Here is a 19065-nt window from a genome sequence, read left to right as displayed (position 1 = left end):
ATGTGAAGGGAATTAAATGCTTTATTATAAATCACATTGCTGTATCCTGGGACGCTCCTTGGAGATGGAACTAATGAATAATGATGTGATGTGTGATGCCGAAGCTTCTGTTGAAGCCTGTGTTAAACCGCAACGAGTATGGATGATCCATACCTTGTTAAGCTTCAGTCAATTCACATTCAGTATCTGCTTGAAAGAAGCATTAATCTGGCACAATTTTAACCAAAGGTAATATGAATGCCTTACTTACCTGCTACTAAATGTTACTGCCCTGACCATGAGCACATATGCAGAAAACAGAGAAAAATTACTGAATTGCATTGATGACTTAAAATAAAATGTACTGTTGTTAAACTAACATAGAGTATAATGAGGAGCTTGAGTTGACTGAGATGTATTTAATGAACTGTATGCGGAACTTGAGAATGAAGCTGGAATTCAAATGTTGAGAAGGCCTAATTAGAAAGTTTCATGATCCTAACACTGATAAAAGAATTAATGGTAAGCAGTGCCTGTTATAATACAAATCTTTACTCTGTAGAGCCAGAATGACTTCTGATGAACAAAACATGTAACATAACTGTAGTTAGGAATGGTACTCTTTGTTTTGATTTAATTATTTCTTGTATTGGCAGCAAATGCATTGTGTTGTTAAAGAAATGTAGAAATGTTTTGAGCAATGCCTGCCACTAGGTGTCAGAGGGCATGCAGCAACAGTGATACTTCCCCTTTAAGGAAATCTAGATGTGGAATGTGGTGAAGAAAAATGCGTGATTTAATGCGATAGGAGTGCAAACGCAATGCAAGAACATCATATTACGGATATAATCAGACCCTATACATTGGAGTACTTGTGCATAAAGATGTACTTCCCCAATAGGAGGACGCTCAGGCATGCAAACACTGAGGTAACGCAGCCACCGTGATGCTGAACGCACGATCGCCTAATATGATCGGTGAGGACCGAATGCTCCAGTAAAATTAATATTGCTGCTGAAACGGTATTGATGCATTAAGGCTTATGATGAACTGTGAATTGAGAACAATGGAGCAGAAGGCCTGGAACCCCATCTACCACCAGCTATTTGCAGTGACCTTTGTTTCCCAAAAGAAGAATAGACCGAGAACTTAGTGTATTTTCCTATGTAAACCGGCTGGTGACGAGCATGACATCAAGGTGAGTAATAAACCGACATGAAGCGATTGTTGCTTGGAGAAGCGAGGCATGTAGTCTGAATTATGTTTTACTTGCATGCACGAGAGTAAAAACACAAAGTATGCGAACAATGAGAGACAGCTGGCCGGCTTTTAAAGCAGATGCTGTATTGTGATTGGATGAGATGCCTGATAGATGAATCCTGATATCTCACTGCTAGAACTACGATCACGTTTACATAACTGCTATTATTGGCTGTGTCTCTTTCGGAAGGCTGCATGCTAGGTAGGATGCGTCCTTTGAAGGCTGCAATATACCAAGTGTCCTCCTTTAAACAAGCCTCATTTAAATGAGATGGCCTTCGTAGCACTAACAGAAACGGAACGTATCATGGTTGCTATGACAGCACACCACTCTTTAACAAGCACGATCGCTTTGAGTGAGAAAGGAACAAAGTCCCTCTGGAAGGGAAGGTATGAGGTACATTTTAGGAGAGTTATAATGATGTAAAGAGAAAAGAAAATAGATTTTACCTTATACTTTATTTTAATTATATATTAATATAATTATACATATTATATACTCTGCACCCATCTGCTGAGGTACTTCAACTTGGGAATTAACATTCCTTGCGTTTGAACATCATATTTACGGGCAAATTGGCGTCATTTTTTTTTAGACATTTCCGTTGAAGCAAAGAATTGTGGGTTGTGAGTGCCCACGAAGGATACACCTCATGCATCCTCAGAATTCCTGTGAAAGAAGGTCGCATTCGAAGGCTGAATTTGAACTACTCGCTTTTATGAAACAAGACAGCCTTGATGACGTATGCGGCCGACAAATGCAACCTCTGGAGGACGCATCCCTCCAAACGAGACTTTGTCTCTCTGGTGGAAGCAGTTTCAGGTCAGAGAAGAGTTGAAGTAGCATGGGAGTAGAGTGACCAGTAAGGAAGGGGTTGGGGGTGGGGGTGGAGAGAGAGAGAGAGAGAGAGAGAGTTAAAAGTAACATTTTGAGTATATTGGGAAAACAGATGTTGAACCCCAGTGGATGCTCTCTGATTTAGCTGCTCTGTTACAGTGATAGTGTACTATACTCCTCTACAGTAAAGCCTTACATTTTTCAGTTCAATGTTTTTTGAACAATACATTTTTGATGGTATAACAATGAAATGACTAATTTTATGCTTCCTGATAATGTCTCCTAAGAGAAGCATTTACAAGGAGAACAGCAGATGACCTAATACAGGACCTTGTGGCACTCCGTACACTACGATTATGGGAAAGAAAAATTGTGAGTGGTGCTGCCACAATGCTGGTTTTGTGGGTGGTTACCAGGGCATTGCTTTCGCTATGCAGTTGCTAAGCTGCCTGAATGTTTTTAACACCTTGCTATGCAGTTGGTAGTTGTTCTGAGTGGATTTTATCATGTTGCTGTCCAGTTGCTATGGTGTTATGGATCTTTGCTAGGTGGTTATATTGGCATATGAGCCCCCAAGTTTCTATGATATTCTGGTCTATGGCTCAGGTCCCTCTTTCTTTTATTTTGTAATGTGGCTGTCCCAAATTAAATTTGAAGAATTAATAAAGGTGAATTGAATCAAATTGTTCAGGTGCCAGACAAGTCAAAACTTGTCCAATATATATATATATATATATATATATATATATATATATATATATATATATATATAAAATCAATTTCAATTTCCTGGTAAATAGCTCATAAACCACCGATACACAAAAGGAATGCTGTCCAATACCCACAATAACACATTGAATATGGACTTAAATGACACATTCACTAATTGAAGGTTTTCAGGTAAAAAAAAAAGGAAAACGTTATTTAAGAAAACATAGAAAAAACAGTTACACAATGTTCACTTTTCATACAGTATTTGTATTTTTTTCTCTCAAAATGGCAAAAAAACTAATGAAAACACAAACAGTACCAAGGAGATTGCTGCTTAAATTCAGTTCAGACTTTCGTTTGATTTCACCAAAAGAGTCCTTGATTCACAATACGTCTGTGTGTGCGTGTGTAGTGAGCGTGTATGTGTGTGTGTTGACTGCATGAAGCCGGCTACGTAGCGGCCCCACCACTGAACATTCTGGGCCTGGAAAAAAGTTTGGAGTCTTTGCGTGGGGTTAAAAGAGGATGGACAACAATGATAATACCTGTGGCAGGTGAGACAGGTTGGAGTAATGTTGCACCAGGCAGGCGAACCGTGCAGAGCTCAATTCCTCCGTCACTTTGCGATCGCACCCGGTCAGCGCACACAGAGAATCCAGTAACAAATGGCAGTGACTAGCCTTCAGGTAGCGTGTGTCCCGCTTAGATAACCTGCACGTTTTTATTTTCTTCGCTCCCCCTCTTCCGTTTTTTCTCCTTCCTTCCTCATTGGTTTCTGCCCATTTGGAAAAGTGGAAGAGACGGTATGGATTTTTCCGTATCGCCACAAAGTCAACAGTATATTTTCACCCATTTTATTATCTGCCAAGTGAAAATCATATGTCTGATCGATTAGAAAATGAATAGCACACCTCTCCTCAAAAAGATGCACAACTTGAAGGTATCTTAAATGTTGCAGGACAAGTTACATGTCAAATTTTTATAAATGTTTTAGTAATAGTGATTCTTGCTTTAGCAAGCACAGCTAATGATGATTCCTGCAGTAAACTTGTGCTTGTAAAATGTACTGAATTTTAGTAACATCTGAGACATAAATGAAAAGAAATATATAGAGCAGGGGTCGGCAACCTTTTTGACATGGAGGCCATTTTTTATTTTCCTGGTCAATGGCTGTGCTGAATATACTTTGAATAGACTCAGATTTCTGAACCCCACGATGTGGGTTTATGTTCCCTATCTGTCACTCACTCGACGTTGTGTCGATGTAGTGACACTAGGGGTCGCCCTTGGGAGCCCAAACACTTCTGATCTTTGAGAAAAGGCCAATGGGAATTGGTGAGCGGAATTTGCATGCCACTCCCCCAGACATACGGGTATAAAAGGAGCTGGCTTGCAACCACTGATTTAGATTTTTTCTTCGAAGCCGAGTGGTTGTGTTTCAGCGAGATGAATTCCTCCGCCGATCCATTCACCTTGAAAGCTGTTGGATTTACGCCGCATTACAGAGGTTTCTCCACCTCTTGCACCGATGGTGTGCAGAGAACGCCCCTGGGCACTTCAGCAGCTAAAAGAGTATATTCTTCCTAATATAAGAGTATATTGTATAGTGGCACAGACGGAGCTTCTTTTTAAAGATGCCTTTCCGTCTGTGTATAATTCCTGGTTGCGGTCACTATCTCTCCTCTTCTGATGGCCACGATCGCTGTCTCACGTGCTTGGGCACTGCCCACGTGGAGACATCGTTCGTGGATGGGTCATGTCCTCATTGCGATAACATGACCCTCGTAAGAGGGAAAGCCACCCCAGGGTCTTCCCGCCTCGGTCCTTCTACCTACAGGTATGAGGCTGCGGCGGTTAGCACTGTGGGCACCTCGATGGGAGCTTCTCCACCAGGAAGCCCCCATGGACCTCCCATTCCCCAGTACACTCGTGTGCCCCAGTCGAGTTCAGGGACGAGACCGCAGGCTCATCCAGTCTGATGCGGAGCTGGCGGCCATGCTTGCCTGGGCGGCTGCGAGCGTCGGGCTGGAGTGGAGCCCTCCACTACCCCCTGAACCCTAACGGCTCGACGATTGGTTCCTGGGCTCAGAGCGCCGCTCACGACCACGCCCCGCCCGGGTTCCTTTCTTCCCGGAGGTGAATGATGAGCTCACGAGATCGTGGTGGGCACCTTTCACTGCCCAGACCCGATTTATGGGCTCCTCCGCTCTAATTACCCTCGACGGTGGGCCTGCCTGGGGGTACTCAGCGATTCCCCAGGTGGATAAGGCGGTTGTGGTGCACTTGTGCCCGCAAAATGCCGCCACCTGACGGAACCGTCCGAGACTCCCATCCAGGGCCTGTAGGCTTACGTCGTCACTGGTGACTAAGGCCTACGTGCCGCTGGATAGGTCCCCTCCACCCTGCACGCCATGGCTCTCCTGCAAGTACATCAAGCCAAGGCGCTGAGAGAATGGCACGAGGGTAGTTCTGACCCGGGATTGATGCAGGAGCTGCGCTCGGCGACCGATCTCACCCTCCAGGCAATGAAGGTCACGGCACAGTCTCTCGGGCAGGCGATGTCCACCCTGATGGTCCAGGAGCACCACCTTTTGCTCAACCTGGTCGAGATGAAGGAGGCTGACAAGGTATGATTCCTTGACGCCCCCATCTCCCAGGTTGGCCTATTCGGCAATTGCCCAGCAGTTCTCGAGGGTTAAGAAGCAAACGGAGGCAATCCAGCACATCCTGCCACTGCGTGGATCAAGATCCCGCACCCCGTCTGCTCGTCGCCAAGGGCGTCCCCCCACGGCAGCAACACCGGCTCCGCCGCAGCCCGCCCCAGGAGGCTGGCCCCGGCGTGGAGCCACCTGCAGGAAGCATACGCCACCCGTCTCACGGCCTGCCACTAAGTCGTGGACCCTGGATGTCCTTCCTCCTTAGCCCTGTGGCAGGCGAGTTTGTGGAGAAACTCATTGCCGGCCCAGTACGTGTGCTAAATTGGCCCTGTACTGGGGTAGGTGCTCCACATGCCCTGGTTGCCCATATGTAACCCAGTGTGATGTATCTTCCATGACACGGTTCTCCTGTTGGTGAACCCGCGTCTTCCTTGGGCAGAGGCCCTCTGCCCCTGGTTGCCGTGTTTGTAGAGCTCCTCCCCCCTGGGTTGGACCTACCACGGGGACTTCTCCACATGAGACACTGCCAACAAGACTCGGTAAGACCATGTGATGTATTTCCACACAGTTTCCTCCCCCTCTGGCAGGGTGTGGTCTCCGCGGTGTCTTCCCCTTGGGAGTGACACCCCCACAACGCGGATGCTATATGGCCCCCAGCTGAACGATTTTTCCTTTTGGGGAGAAGAAAGAGAAGAGGCCGTGGCTGGGGCAGCTGGTCCCCATTTTTTGGGTAGTCGACTTGTCCCCGAGGTGCAGGGGACCGTACGATGCTCGTAAGAGCGTTGGGGGAGGATATGTGACGGCCGGGTGCACTGGCTACAAGGCACACAATGGTCTGCTCGTCTCGCACTGCCAGTTCACGTGACACAGTTCAGCTAGTTGTGGCGTTTTGTATAAGGACCCCTAGTGTCACTACATCGACACAACGTCGAGTGAGTGACAGATAGGGAACGTCCTGGTTACCTTCGTAACCTCCGTTCCCTGAAGGAGGGAATGAGACATTGTGTCCCTCCTGCCACAAAACTGAACTACCCGCTGAAATGGCCAGGACCTTGTCTCGGCTCCTCAGCACAAAACCTGAATGAGAAGTTGCAAGCCAGCTCCTTTTATACCCGTATGTCCGGAGGAGTGGCATGCAAATTCCACTCGGCAATTCCCACTGGCCTTTTCTCAAAGATCAGTGGTGTTTGGGGCTCCCAAGGGCGACCCCTTGTGTCTCTACATCAACACAACATTTCATTCCCACCATCAGGGAACGGAGGTTACGAAAGTAACCAGGGCGTTTTCTCTTTTAATCGTTTAATGTAATTTTGAGTGTGACCATGGTTTAAGGAGGGTGTACCTGTTTGCTGGGTTGGAAATCTCACAGATTAATAGTGGATGTTTTCCTTATTACATCACACGTTGTTCTGAAATAAAAAAGAAACAAATGAAACATGGAATGTAGGATGTCATCCGCACAGCCTGACCGAAGCAAAGCGGGCACATTTAACTGAACGAGTCTGTTGGCTACACTGCAGTCTTGTCACATTTTTACTTTTTGTTTAGCCTCCCATTCAGCTCATGAAAACATGATGCGTGATCATGAGGAAAGATTACATCAAGATTGGAATGCAGGTGCGTAATTTATATAAATATAATAGTCTACACCTCTCTCGCCGTTGCTGATGTGCCAGTGATTAACCCTCTGCATTCCAATGCTAGCACGTGTGCCATAGGATAGCTGAACCTTTATATAGAGTGTAACATAATTTGCAAGTATATTTAAGCAAAGTTTTGTGCAAAATCACGTTTAGCTGTATTTCAGCTGAGGATTTTTGTTGTGCTTCTTGCCTAATTCAGACAAAAACTTGACTAATCTTTGCAGGGATAAACATAACGATTCAATTCCACATTCTGGGGCAGGTTTTAAGGCCAATGTTTTAAGCAGTGGCTCTATGCCAGTCAGGAAACAGCTTTAGTCACCAATTTTTCAAAGATCTATCTAAAACAAGTTGACAGAATCCAAATGACTATTGAAATGTAAAATTAAAACATGCCACGATGTAAGCTATGAACATAGTGCTTTAAAGGTGGATTCATTAACTTTTTTTTCACTGTAAAATGCTTTTAAAGAAATGAATAGTACTACATTTGAAACAATATATTTACGGTCCAGGTCATTAACTGATGCAAATTCGTGTGAGATGAAGACTCCAGTTACATCCCTTACATGCCTGAAGAGGTCTACTAGACAAGTAGAGCTGTGTATCATTGGCATAGCAGAGGTAAGAAAACCTGTGTGCCTGAATGAAAACCTGTGTGCCTGAATGATGGGCCCCAGTGATGTTGTGTATATTGAGAAAAGGAGTGGGCCAAGCACTGAGCCCTAAGGTACCCCAGTAAGTAGTTGATGTGATTTGAACACCCCACCTCTCCAGGAATGTAAGTGATTTTTTTAAATTCTAAGCTTCATATTTCTGTGAAGCTTATTCACATCCATTGTAAGTGTCTTAGTGTAACCCAGATTTTAGCTTTTTTTAAAGGAAAGGAGGGACGAGTCAAAATTAATTTTTGTGGTAATCAACATTATGCCACAACTGCTGCCAATTGAGCTAAACTTGTATTGAACCCCAAATATTCATTTAATGTAGTTCTTAGATATATGATGATTGAGAAAATTCATAATTCCTGGGAGAAAAATAAATAAGTAATATAACCTCTCTCCTTGATTCAGTTTTGTACCATGACTCGACTTGATTTGACTATTAACAAGACTTGACTTGCTTGAGGTGAACCACTGGCTCGACTTGTCTTGCTTGACAGTATGCAATGCTGACTTAAGACTTGACTCAGTACTTGAAGGTAAGCACTCGAGACTGGCTTGCACATGTGTGACTTGCTTCCACCTTTGTTACATACCCCATATGCCTGTGAATAGGGTATTTCTACAATTGCATTGTATCCTGAAACTTTTTCTCTCGCATAATGTTGCATCCAGATGATAAGTGTCAATATGAAGTCCAAGACCACTGTCTTATATAGGCCAGTGAAACATAAACAAAAAATACTAAGTGCACCTTTATACTGTATATAAGCCCTTAGAGAGTGAAAAAACACAAATGTATTTACAAATGTATTTGCTCCATAAACATACTATCATTACATAAGATGGGCCAAAACACTGCATACAAGCTTTGCATGTCACAATGCACGTCCTCACAGCTGTAATGCTCATCATATGTCCACAAATGCATTTGATTGAGTGAATGTTTACTCTCCCAATTTCTCTTCTCCTGCATTTAAGAGGTGTCCATGAAGGACGGTTATATATCTTTGCATGATGACTCAACCCACTATATTACCAGTAGTTGACAAGAACATGCAGCGTACCAAATGTTCCCAAGCGACCTTGTTTTGCTTCTGAAAAGCCCGCCCACACACGCTCTGTGCTCACAATTTGAAGCCTTCTTCTACCTCCAACCATAACACACAGGGCCACGCTCCAATCTGATGGGCTACTTAGTATGCACGAGGCTCATGGCAGATGTAACACACAGTCAGTCAAAAACAACCTGTCCTGTTGTGTTAAAGGCATGAGAGCCGCTGGTTGAAGCTGAAGATGCCCAGAAGATATCTTTTATAGGTAAGAAGACTGTAGTTTGCACCAAACTAATCCCAACTGAGTGAACAATTAATAGATTCAAAGCAAATTGAAGCGTAACAAAGCCATTTTACCATCTTTTCTTACTTATGAATTGTTGGAAGAAAAATTGATTTGATTTTAAAACAAATAACGCTTGCAGGGCAGGGTGTGGGGAAAAGAACAGCCTGAACTCTGAAGTCATTATTGGCAACGAGCTGTGTGCAGTTTCCTTTAAATTGTGATGGAAAAACCAATTCGACCAGTTATGTCTTTTGAATGATTTGAATGCATTTAATTGGTTACAAATGTGCTATTTGTTAAATGCAATTACATTAAAATTGCAGTACAAATTTACAGAACACAATGTACTGCATGCTGCTATGTGTCCTTTTACAGAAAATAGAGCTAGAACAACATATACTTTTTTAAACTTGGAGCAAACAAAAACAAAACGAATGAGATATCTTTAATATCCCAGTTGTTTCTCTTAGAAAGCATGTTGTAACAATTGAAATGAAACTGTTCTCAAAAGCTCTTTTTGTTCAATCAAATCAACAAACACCTGCTATTTTTTAAACTTAGAGCAAACAATACAAAATAAATATTGTACCAGAAACCAGATCCCTTTAACATCTCAGTTGTTTCTTTAAGAAACTATGTTGTAACATTGACAAAATTATTTGATAAAACTGCTCTCAAAAGCTCTATTTGTTCAGTCAAAGCAATAGACGTCTGCTGCTTTTTAAACTTAAAGAGCAAACAAAACAAAACATTGTGAAACACCACAAATGAGTTCTCTTTATTATCCCAGTTGTTTCTCCTCAAATTCAATTAGATTAAATAATGAGATTAAATCAGTGAGATTAAACAGACTTTTGCGCAAATCTGCCTCTTCTCAGTTATTTCTTTTGAGAGAAAAGACCACAGTAATCTCACATGTCTCCTCCAGTGCCTCAAATTGGATTTCAATGTTCTGTGCTCTGATTTGCCAAAAATCTGCAGCCAATATGATTTCATTATAAACTCACATAACATGACTGAGATCTCCATTAAGTCTCAATTTTTTTTTTAAGTGTTTAGTTTGTTTGTTTGTTTAGGTTCTGTTCTTGCATTGTAAATTGATGTGCTGCTTTAAAATGTAAGATAGCAGACTGGTTGATTGAAACTTTTTTACAAGCTGGAGGAGAGTCAAATCTGTTTACAGGATCTGGTTCTAAGTTCATTTTGTATGCATCTTTGGTGTATAGTCATAAATATTAATTATTGTCAGAAATCTGTGTGAGCAGATGTTATATACTTCTGGGTGAAGCAGCAGCAGTATGCAGCTACTGTATAACTGACAGTCTTACACATACAGTAACTTAAAAAAATAAAATTATTAGTCATTTTAGTAGTATTACATGAATGTCAAAGAAAGGGATAATTTACGGGATAATTTACTTCATTATACATGTTCATTAATGTTTTTAAAATACCACATGTTGTTGATTCTCAACACTGGCTCCACATATCAGGTAATTATACACAGAACACCGGTTACTTAAGTATGAATCTGGCTATGCTCAAAATAGCATACTACCAAACTACTCTTACTATTTCTGCAATATGTATAATGTGCCCCGTATGGACATTTCCTTTATGCATGAAATACCTGGGTGGCTTACTACATTTGCCCAAATGAGTGGTAAAATATTGTATATATCATTGCACTGCTGAATTTCACTTAAATTAAATGCAACATTTACTGAATTAAATATGCAATGTAATAAGGTCATATGACAACGTCTTCAAAATGATTATTGTTGCATAATGCATACTGTTTCACATGCATTTTTAAACAATAGTAGGCAGTATACAGTGTAAACTGTGCAGTATGTTATATCTGTCCTGTGACAGACCTCCTAAGACAGAGATAAGACAAAAGTGAACCCTTGTGTCCAAGTCATAATATCAACAATCACAGACTGTCCTCATATATATATATATATATATATATATATATATATATATATATATATATATATAACCATCTTCTTGCCCTCTGGTCATTAAATAACACTTGGAAATTGAGATAAAAAAATTAAAAAAAAGCATCGTTCAGTTCTTTTTTCAACCCCTGAACTAAGAACATAATATAAATGGACATTTAACTGATAAGACTGTTGTTTTGATGGAGTGTTTTTTTTTTTTTTTTTTTATTTTATGTTCTGTTTGTGTGATTCTGTGATGTGCACTTTGGATGGTGAAAGCAGGTCAGTTGTCATTCAGCAGATGGAGGAGTACAGTACAGTACAGTGGGTGTGTCTCAAGCAGCCAATCAGTAGCTGTTTCATCAGAAGCAATAAAATACTTTTACTCCCACAGCTCCATGTCTTTGGGGAACAACATTAGTGTTTTCCAACAGCAACATATTTCACATTGCCGCTTTGTGTAAGTATTCAAACACCCTTTATACACTTAGTGGCCATTAAAAATATTTGAACACTTAAGAAACACTTAAAATGTATGAATGTCATTGCATTAGATAACAAAACGTTTCATAATAAAGAACTTTGTTTAGTTTTAAATGATAAAACAAGAGCTATACTGTTCAAAATTAAGACAAAAAGTATTAGGTAGTAGGACATGTCCATAGTTAATGTGATTTAGTACACCTGAGGTTTCTCTGTTAGGACACGTGTGTGAACTTAAGGGAAATTACGTCATACTTTCACTAAAAATCCCCTTGGAACCAGTTGATTAATGAGAAATCTTTTATAAATGTAGTCTAAAACACATAGTTGTAAATACGTAATCTGTGTCGGTCTCATAGATTTTTAAAAAACATTTATAGCATGTTCTAAAAAATAAAAAAAAGATTTAATGACTTTATGGCAAGTGTCATAAATTTTCAAGTGGTGTAACCATCAAGTAAAATGCATTAAAATACTTTCCTTGCTCCTTGAATACACATGAGTGACAAGTTAATCATTAATTTAAAAATAGTTCCCAAACAATTTTTCCAAGGTAATTTGTTTTTTAGAAATATAATGAAATATTGAGCCATGTATATCAAAACTTTTCTAAGGGTTACACCAAATGACCAGAACAAAATTTCAGAATAAAAGCATAATGACCATGATACTCAGTCATCAGGATCTTCTCTGTTTTATGGATATCTGGTCACATGAAAACAAAATGGCTATACCGGCATGCTGGTTACACCACTTGACTCTGAATTGGTGACAAGTTTTTCAAATATTAGTACTATTTTACAAAAAAAATCGCTTTACTATTGTAACACAGTTCAATGGAAAGGAGGAGGCGAGAACCGGCCTGACAATATAAATAATATTTTAATCCAAAACTGAACCAACAGACACACACACACACACGTGTCAGGCAGCTGACCGTAACACTCTCTCTCGCAGTGCTGTCTCCAGTCGCCTTTATCCCTATCCGGCTTAATCAGCCTAATTGGGGCCGGGTGGACAGAATCACGACCTGGCCCTGCCCTCTGCCCTGCCACATTCCTCCCTCGTTCTCTCAGGCCGGGGAGCCCCTGGCATGACGTACATACCCCCCCCCCTTCCCTGGGAAAGCCCCATCTGCTGGCAGGTCATCCCCGTCTACCTGGATCAGGGAGGGGACAAGGGGAGGGAAACAATAACAAAAACAAAAAAAAAAAACATGGTATCTACACACTGTAACAGTGATCGCACCAAAAAAAAACACAATAATAATATTTAAAAGAGAGGGAAAGGCCAACGCGGAGCGGGAGAGAGAGAGAGAGAAAAAATAATAATTTACTCGCCGGTTCTCCGATATGGCATAGCCTGGTCCTCGGCCACTCCTCCACCCTCTAGCGGACGACAGCCGTGCCTCCCCGGGCATATCGGAGGCAGTCCTCCGACCCCTGGTGGACGGAATGACCCGCCAGGTTCCGGTGGACGGAAGGGGTCTCCCCCACCCCTGGCAGCAGCCCTGACCGCTCCAGGCGTTCGGTTAGGAGCCCCTCGTCACCTTGCGGTTGGTGGCCGTCCCTCTGCTCTCAGGCGGCCGGGCTTCTCCGTCCCCCGGCGGATGTCCGCGGCTGCTCCGTGGGGGTGGATGGTAATGGCGAGGACTCTACTATGCGCATCCCAACTCCTTCCTGGATTTTGGCACCAGTCTAACACAGTTCAATGGAAAGGAGGAGGCGAGAACCGGCTTGACAATATATATAATATTTTAATCAAAAGCTGAACCAACAGACACACACACACACACACACACACACACACACACACACACAGGTGTCGGGCAGCTGCCCGTAACTCTCTCTCTCGCACTGCCGTCTCCAGTCGCCTTTATCCCTCTCCGGCTTAATCAGCCTAATTAGGGGCCGGTGTGTGGAATCACGACCCGGCCCCACCCTCCGTCCTGCCACAACTACTGTATCTTCTTCAAAAGTTTCAGCTTTTAATTAAACCTTTTTTTCTGTTTCTGAATGGTTAAACCCCTTAGATATGTTTGACTTAAACCCCCAGTTCAAAATGACATAATTATTAATTCTTTTGATTTTGATTATTAATTATTGATGCCGGCGTGCTATCATGAAGGCTAGCATCAGTTGGAGGCTAGCATCAGAAGTGAGGTTTACACAAATCACACAGCTATCATGTACCAGCTGGCTCTCATTACACTCAACCCCCGAAACTTCACTCCCATCCGGGTCTTGGCACCACTGTAACCGGTCCTGCCTGACCCACTCTGAGCGGGATTCGAACCGGCATCAGCCAGCATGGGAGGTGGGCACGCTAACGAGGAGGCTAAATGCTACAGCCCCCAGCGGCAGTCACTAGTGCACCTCTTGAGGCCAGGGGAGTGAGGTTTACACATACCACACAGCTATCACTTACCAGCTGGCTCCCGTTACATTAGCATTTAACAGTGTTGTGTTTTAATTAGTGCTGTCAGTTGATTTACATTTTTAATCGCGATTAATCGTATAATTTTTCATAGTTAATCTCAATTAATCGCAGATTTTGAAAGTGCTGAAATTTTACTTTATATATACATTTCTTTTCCTGTCAAAATGCATTTATTTAACATTTTCTAAACAAAGCATTTGGCTGTATAAACATAGAAATGTACTAAAATAGCACCAATTCAAGTAACATTAAATGTTTCCCAAAATCTAAGTGGGAGGTTGACTAATTGAAAGAACATAGTTTAAGTTTTTATTGCAATGGGCATTAATTCTCATAAACTCTAATCCTCCACAATATTAGTCTGCTGGAAAATTGTGGCTATCCGCTTAGCTACAGCAATCATGAAGCCGCGATCAGGATTCGTGTCAGGACGTCAACGGCAGCGTCAGTCACCACTTTGAACTCCACATGAAAAGCGCTTGCAGAAAAAAATTTCTCATTCTGCATTTTTGTGATAGTTAAGACTTGACGTGCTTCTGTGGTTATTAAAATGAGTCTTGCATAGGCATAGCCTTGCATTTTCTATCGCAAATCCCATCTGGGCTGTTTTGTACAACAAATAGCATTAAGACGTCCTTTCTCCATATTTTATTACTGACACGGAAGCACTGTAGTGTATGTTTGTGGTGTGTGCGTCTTCTGGAGGACACACCACATAGGTTCCGCCCTTTAAAACCAGTTTTTGATGCTGGTTTATGCTGTATTAATGGTAAAAGCGTTAATTGCGATCAAGAAAAATGTACTTGTCAAACCTTTTAAATTAATTTAATGCGTTTACGCATCAATTTTGACAGCTCTAGTTTTAATGTTAACATTTTTCCAAATTGACTGAGATAACAGAACATTGATCTTTAATATGAGGTCTGTATACCCCACTGTGAGGAATGATATCAGACTGCAAGTTTACGATGGCCACCTTTTACTTCAGAGGCTAAAGCACCGGGTATACAGTACTTAGTTTTTGCATGTTCCAGATCAGATCGCGCCCGGCCGACCGTGTTGCCTTTCTGAGTATATATTTCTAACCACAAACAAATAGCTTTATGACTCTTTTAGTACAGTCAATGGCCAGCGCATGTGGAGATGATGTGCACAGACGAGGACCCATGTGTTAGTCAAGAAAATCTAGGCGGTGCGCAGTCAAGCCGCGCATCTGTGCTGATGACGCGATTTGTGCCACACATGCTGCGCGGGGTATTCGCAACGCGGACACCCGAAGTATACTCCGGCCTTAATTGATGTTGATATTTCTGTATATGTAAAATAATCTAATCCCAATCCCAGGCATTGTAGTACAAGGTTTTCAGCCTTGAAACCTTCTGTCTTTCCATTATAGAATCATTCTAAACCTTTATGAATAAACACTGAGCAATATCTGTGCATGTCCATCATTCTTCCAAAGGGATACAAATAAGAAATGTGATGTTGGGTTCAGTTAAATGTTCATGTCTTGCTGGAATTGTGTAGTTAAAGCTTTGGTAACACACATGTTTTTGCTTAAAGCCTGGCCTGTCTGTCACAGTCTATGAGCAATGAGCCATCTACAATATCCTTAAACTACAAGTGCATTTTTGTGACAAAACAATGAAAGACTTATTCATTTTTATATACTTTGTTTAAGCTAAACTGTAGCATTCCTCATGCATAAGTTTTTGCTTTGGTTTGAAGCATCAGCTGGTTTTACGAATGCAATTTTCTTTCCTGTGTGTGACATATTTCCTGTTGAAACAGGAAGTTTACTTGCTATTGCTTTTTATTGGACAAAAGTGTGTATACACCCCTATGAACAAGATGAGTCATCAATATATAATTTGTTTCTTTTTCGAGTAAATATACAGTATCTAAATATCTAAAACATAACTGAACTCTGAACTGTATCACAACAACAGTTAAATAAAATAAAAAATAAAATAAAATATTGGCTTACAAATCAAGATTGTTATAATAAGTGGCTTCCTAAAAACACGACCAAAGAGAAAAACAGAAAATATTTCATCAATCTCTATGCTTGGTTAAGCCAGTCCAAAGTCCCACAATTTTTCTGTCCCCCCTTTCTTGTACTTCTGTTCTATCAAACTGCATGAGTCTTTTTTTTGCTTTTTTTTTTTTTATTATTATTATTATTATTATTATTATTATTATTAGTTTCAAAATGGGATTGCTTTAATCTTTTTTATACTGGATGGTTTTCTTGAAACTAAATTAAAAAAAGAACACAGATGCTAAAATATTTTATGAGAGGGATGAATCACATGCCACAGCAGTTGGAGTTTGACCGCCTCTGCTTGTGTAGCACGCGATAATGACCACAGCTAGTCAATTCGGTGGAGACTGCACTCTGTGCTTTGCTGTCTCTGGTGCCAGATTTTATCTTTCATGGAGCCAGATGGCCATTTTTACATTTCTCTTTTAAAATGTGTCATCATAAATTCTTATTTAGTCTATTTAACCCCTCCAAATACTGTTTTATGTTCAGTTTTTTGCCTTCTTGTGAAAGTTTAGGGGATGGGGGAGCCAGCAAGCACCACAGGTGCCCGTTCAGTCAGCTTCTCTTTTGTGAGAAATGCATAAGCCCTGCCAGCCACCACAGCCCTTCTGAAGAAACACAACTCCAATGGCTCACAGTAGCAACTAATTTGTGTTATACTGTGGTTATAGGAATACTAGCATACACACAGTAAACACTTTCTTTAAAATTAAGTACTTTATAAAAAAAAATGTTTTTTAAAACAAAACAAAATGCCAACCTTTTTTAAAAAATTACAGTGGACCAAATCTCTGGAAATAGGTAAATTGGAAGTGATCTATGCCCTTAAAGGTATAGTTTACCCAAAAATGAAACTTTTTGACAAAACATTTGAACACACACACATACATAAAAACCCTCTTTTCAATACAATGCAGTGATTAGTGACTGCTTTCAAGCCTCAAAAAGGACATAAAAGTATCATAAAAGTAGTCCATACTACTCGTGGATCATATTCCAAGTCTTCTGAAGGCATACGATAGATTTAGGAGAACTGCATGAATGCATGGACAACTTGTATGATCCTTTTGCAGACTTTTTTTTACGTTTTAATCTGGAGTCACTATCCACTGCCATTGTATTAAAAAGGGAGTTAAACATTCTTAAAAATGTCTTCTTTTGTGTTCCATAGAAGAAAGAATGTTATACAGGTTTGGAACAACATGAGGATGAGTAAATGATTACAGAATCTTAATTTTTGGGGTAACTATACCTTTAAAGGAATTTTACAGGTTTACTATAAGTTAAACTATAAGTTAAACTCTATTGACAGCATAATGGCATAATGCTGATTACCACAAAAATAATTTCGACTCGACCCTCATTTATGTAACAAAAGCAAATATGGCAGTTGCAGAAATGTGCTTACAATGGAAGTGAATGAAGCCCGTCCATATAGGCCTATGCTAAAATACACACTGTGGTTTCAAAAGTAAATTTATCACACTAAAAATATATGTTAAGAAATATAATGTTTCCATCTTGCAGCTATACTTTTAAAACAGTGTGAATTGTATTGTTTATGGACTAGGCCCATTTACTTCCATTGTTAGTGCCTTATTGTAACTGAGACTTTTGCTTGTTTTTATAATAAAGGAGGGAGGAATCAAAATTTTTATCAACATTATGCCACAAATTTTGTAGATTGAGCTTAACTTGTATTGAACATTCCTTTAAGACAGTACAACCCATTGAACAGACTGTGCTTGTACCTCTCATGGCCTCATTTTCAAATGCGTCAAATTAAATATGGTGACTAACCTGACTAAGGTTGTTTGTAATGAACAAAGCTGTCTACACTGTCGTGCACTTACAGTATATTGTAGACAGCTTAGTTGATTATAATGGAAGCAATCTAGTTTTGTCACACACTTGTAATGTAGACAGTCATCTAGAGAGTTTTAACTTTGAATAATTGAAGTTTGAGCCTGTCCTTGCAGTATCAGTTCCCCATCCGAATCAGAATGTATGAATGGTGCTCAACCATGTGTTTGAGTTCCTCTGTGGTTGAGATCAGGAAGCTAGACTGTAAAAAATCTGAGCTGTTCACAAAGTCTGTGAACTCTCACATTGCCAACCAACAAAGGAATGAGACAGTTTGAATCAGAGAATAGTTTCACTTGAATGAATACTGATCACATGTACACTATTATTGTCATATACAGAGCACAAACAGGCCAACTGATTTTTACTTCGTCAGAAAGATGTCATAAAAGCTTTGTTGAATTTGTCTGCTCAGCAGTAAACCTGTAGGAAAGAAAAATCACACATGGTATCTCTCTAAGATCTCAGGTGTTTCTCCAAGACAGCAATAAGATTAATTATAAAACAAATTGAGAGATTTGCTTAAGTCTCCTGGTTTTCAGATTTTTCTCCTGAGAAAAAAGACACCAGTAATCTCACATTTGCCAAGTTACCAGTATGCAGTCAAAATTCAGAGATTTCAATATGAACATTTCTAATCAAATTCTCCCAAGACCCAGTTTTCTGGGCTGTGCTATCCACAATAAAGGGATAGCTTTTCTCTCATCATTTACTCACCCTCATGCCATCCCAGATGTGTATGATTCTCTTTCATCTGCAGAACACAAACGAAGATTTTTAAAAGAATATATATTTTTTTACTACAGTATAAATCTCCACTTTCACATTCACTGTGAAAGTGAAAGTGGAGATTTATGGTAAAAAAAGGACTTAAATATTGATTGTTTCTCACCCACATCTGATTAACCACTGGAGTGTTATGGATTACGTTTATGTGGCCTTTATGTGCTTTTTGGACCCTCAAAGTTCTGGTCACCATTCACTTGCATTGTATGGACCTACAGAGCTGAGATATTCTTCTAAAAATCTTTGTTTGTGTTCAGCAGAAGAAAGAAAATCATACACATCTGGTTTGGCATGAGGGTGGGTAAATGATGAGAGAATTTTCATTTTGGTGTGAACTATACATGTAATGTTATAGCTCTACATTTGTTGTATGGCAACAATTGCCTCATTTGTTTCTATATGTATTT

At 40.5% G+C, this 19065-nt stretch overlaps 1 long non-coding RNA gene across 1 annotated transcript in view; it reads left to right on the top strand.

The window, feature by feature from the left end:
- Positions 1-8923: 8923 nt before the first annotated feature.
- Positions 8924-19065, top strand: part of LOC127428231 (uncharacterized) — a 50056-nt gene continuing 39914 nt past the window's right edge. The window contains exon 1 of the long non-coding RNA XR_007895063.1: positions 8924-9070. This is a non-coding gene — a long non-coding RNA (uncharacterized LOC127428231). The remainder of the gene's footprint in view (positions 9071-19065) is intronic.

Source organism: Myxocyprinus asiaticus, chromosome 3 (assembly GCF_019703515.2).
Source record: "Myxocyprinus asiaticus isolate MX2 ecotype Aquarium Trade chromosome 3, UBuf_Myxa_2, whole genome shotgun sequence".
NCBI classification, from domain to species: Eukaryota; Metazoa; Chordata; class Actinopteri; order Cypriniformes; family Catostomidae; genus Myxocyprinus; species Myxocyprinus asiaticus.
The sequence above is the reverse complement of the archived record's forward strand: the minus strand, read 5'-3'. Positions and strand labels throughout refer to the sequence as shown.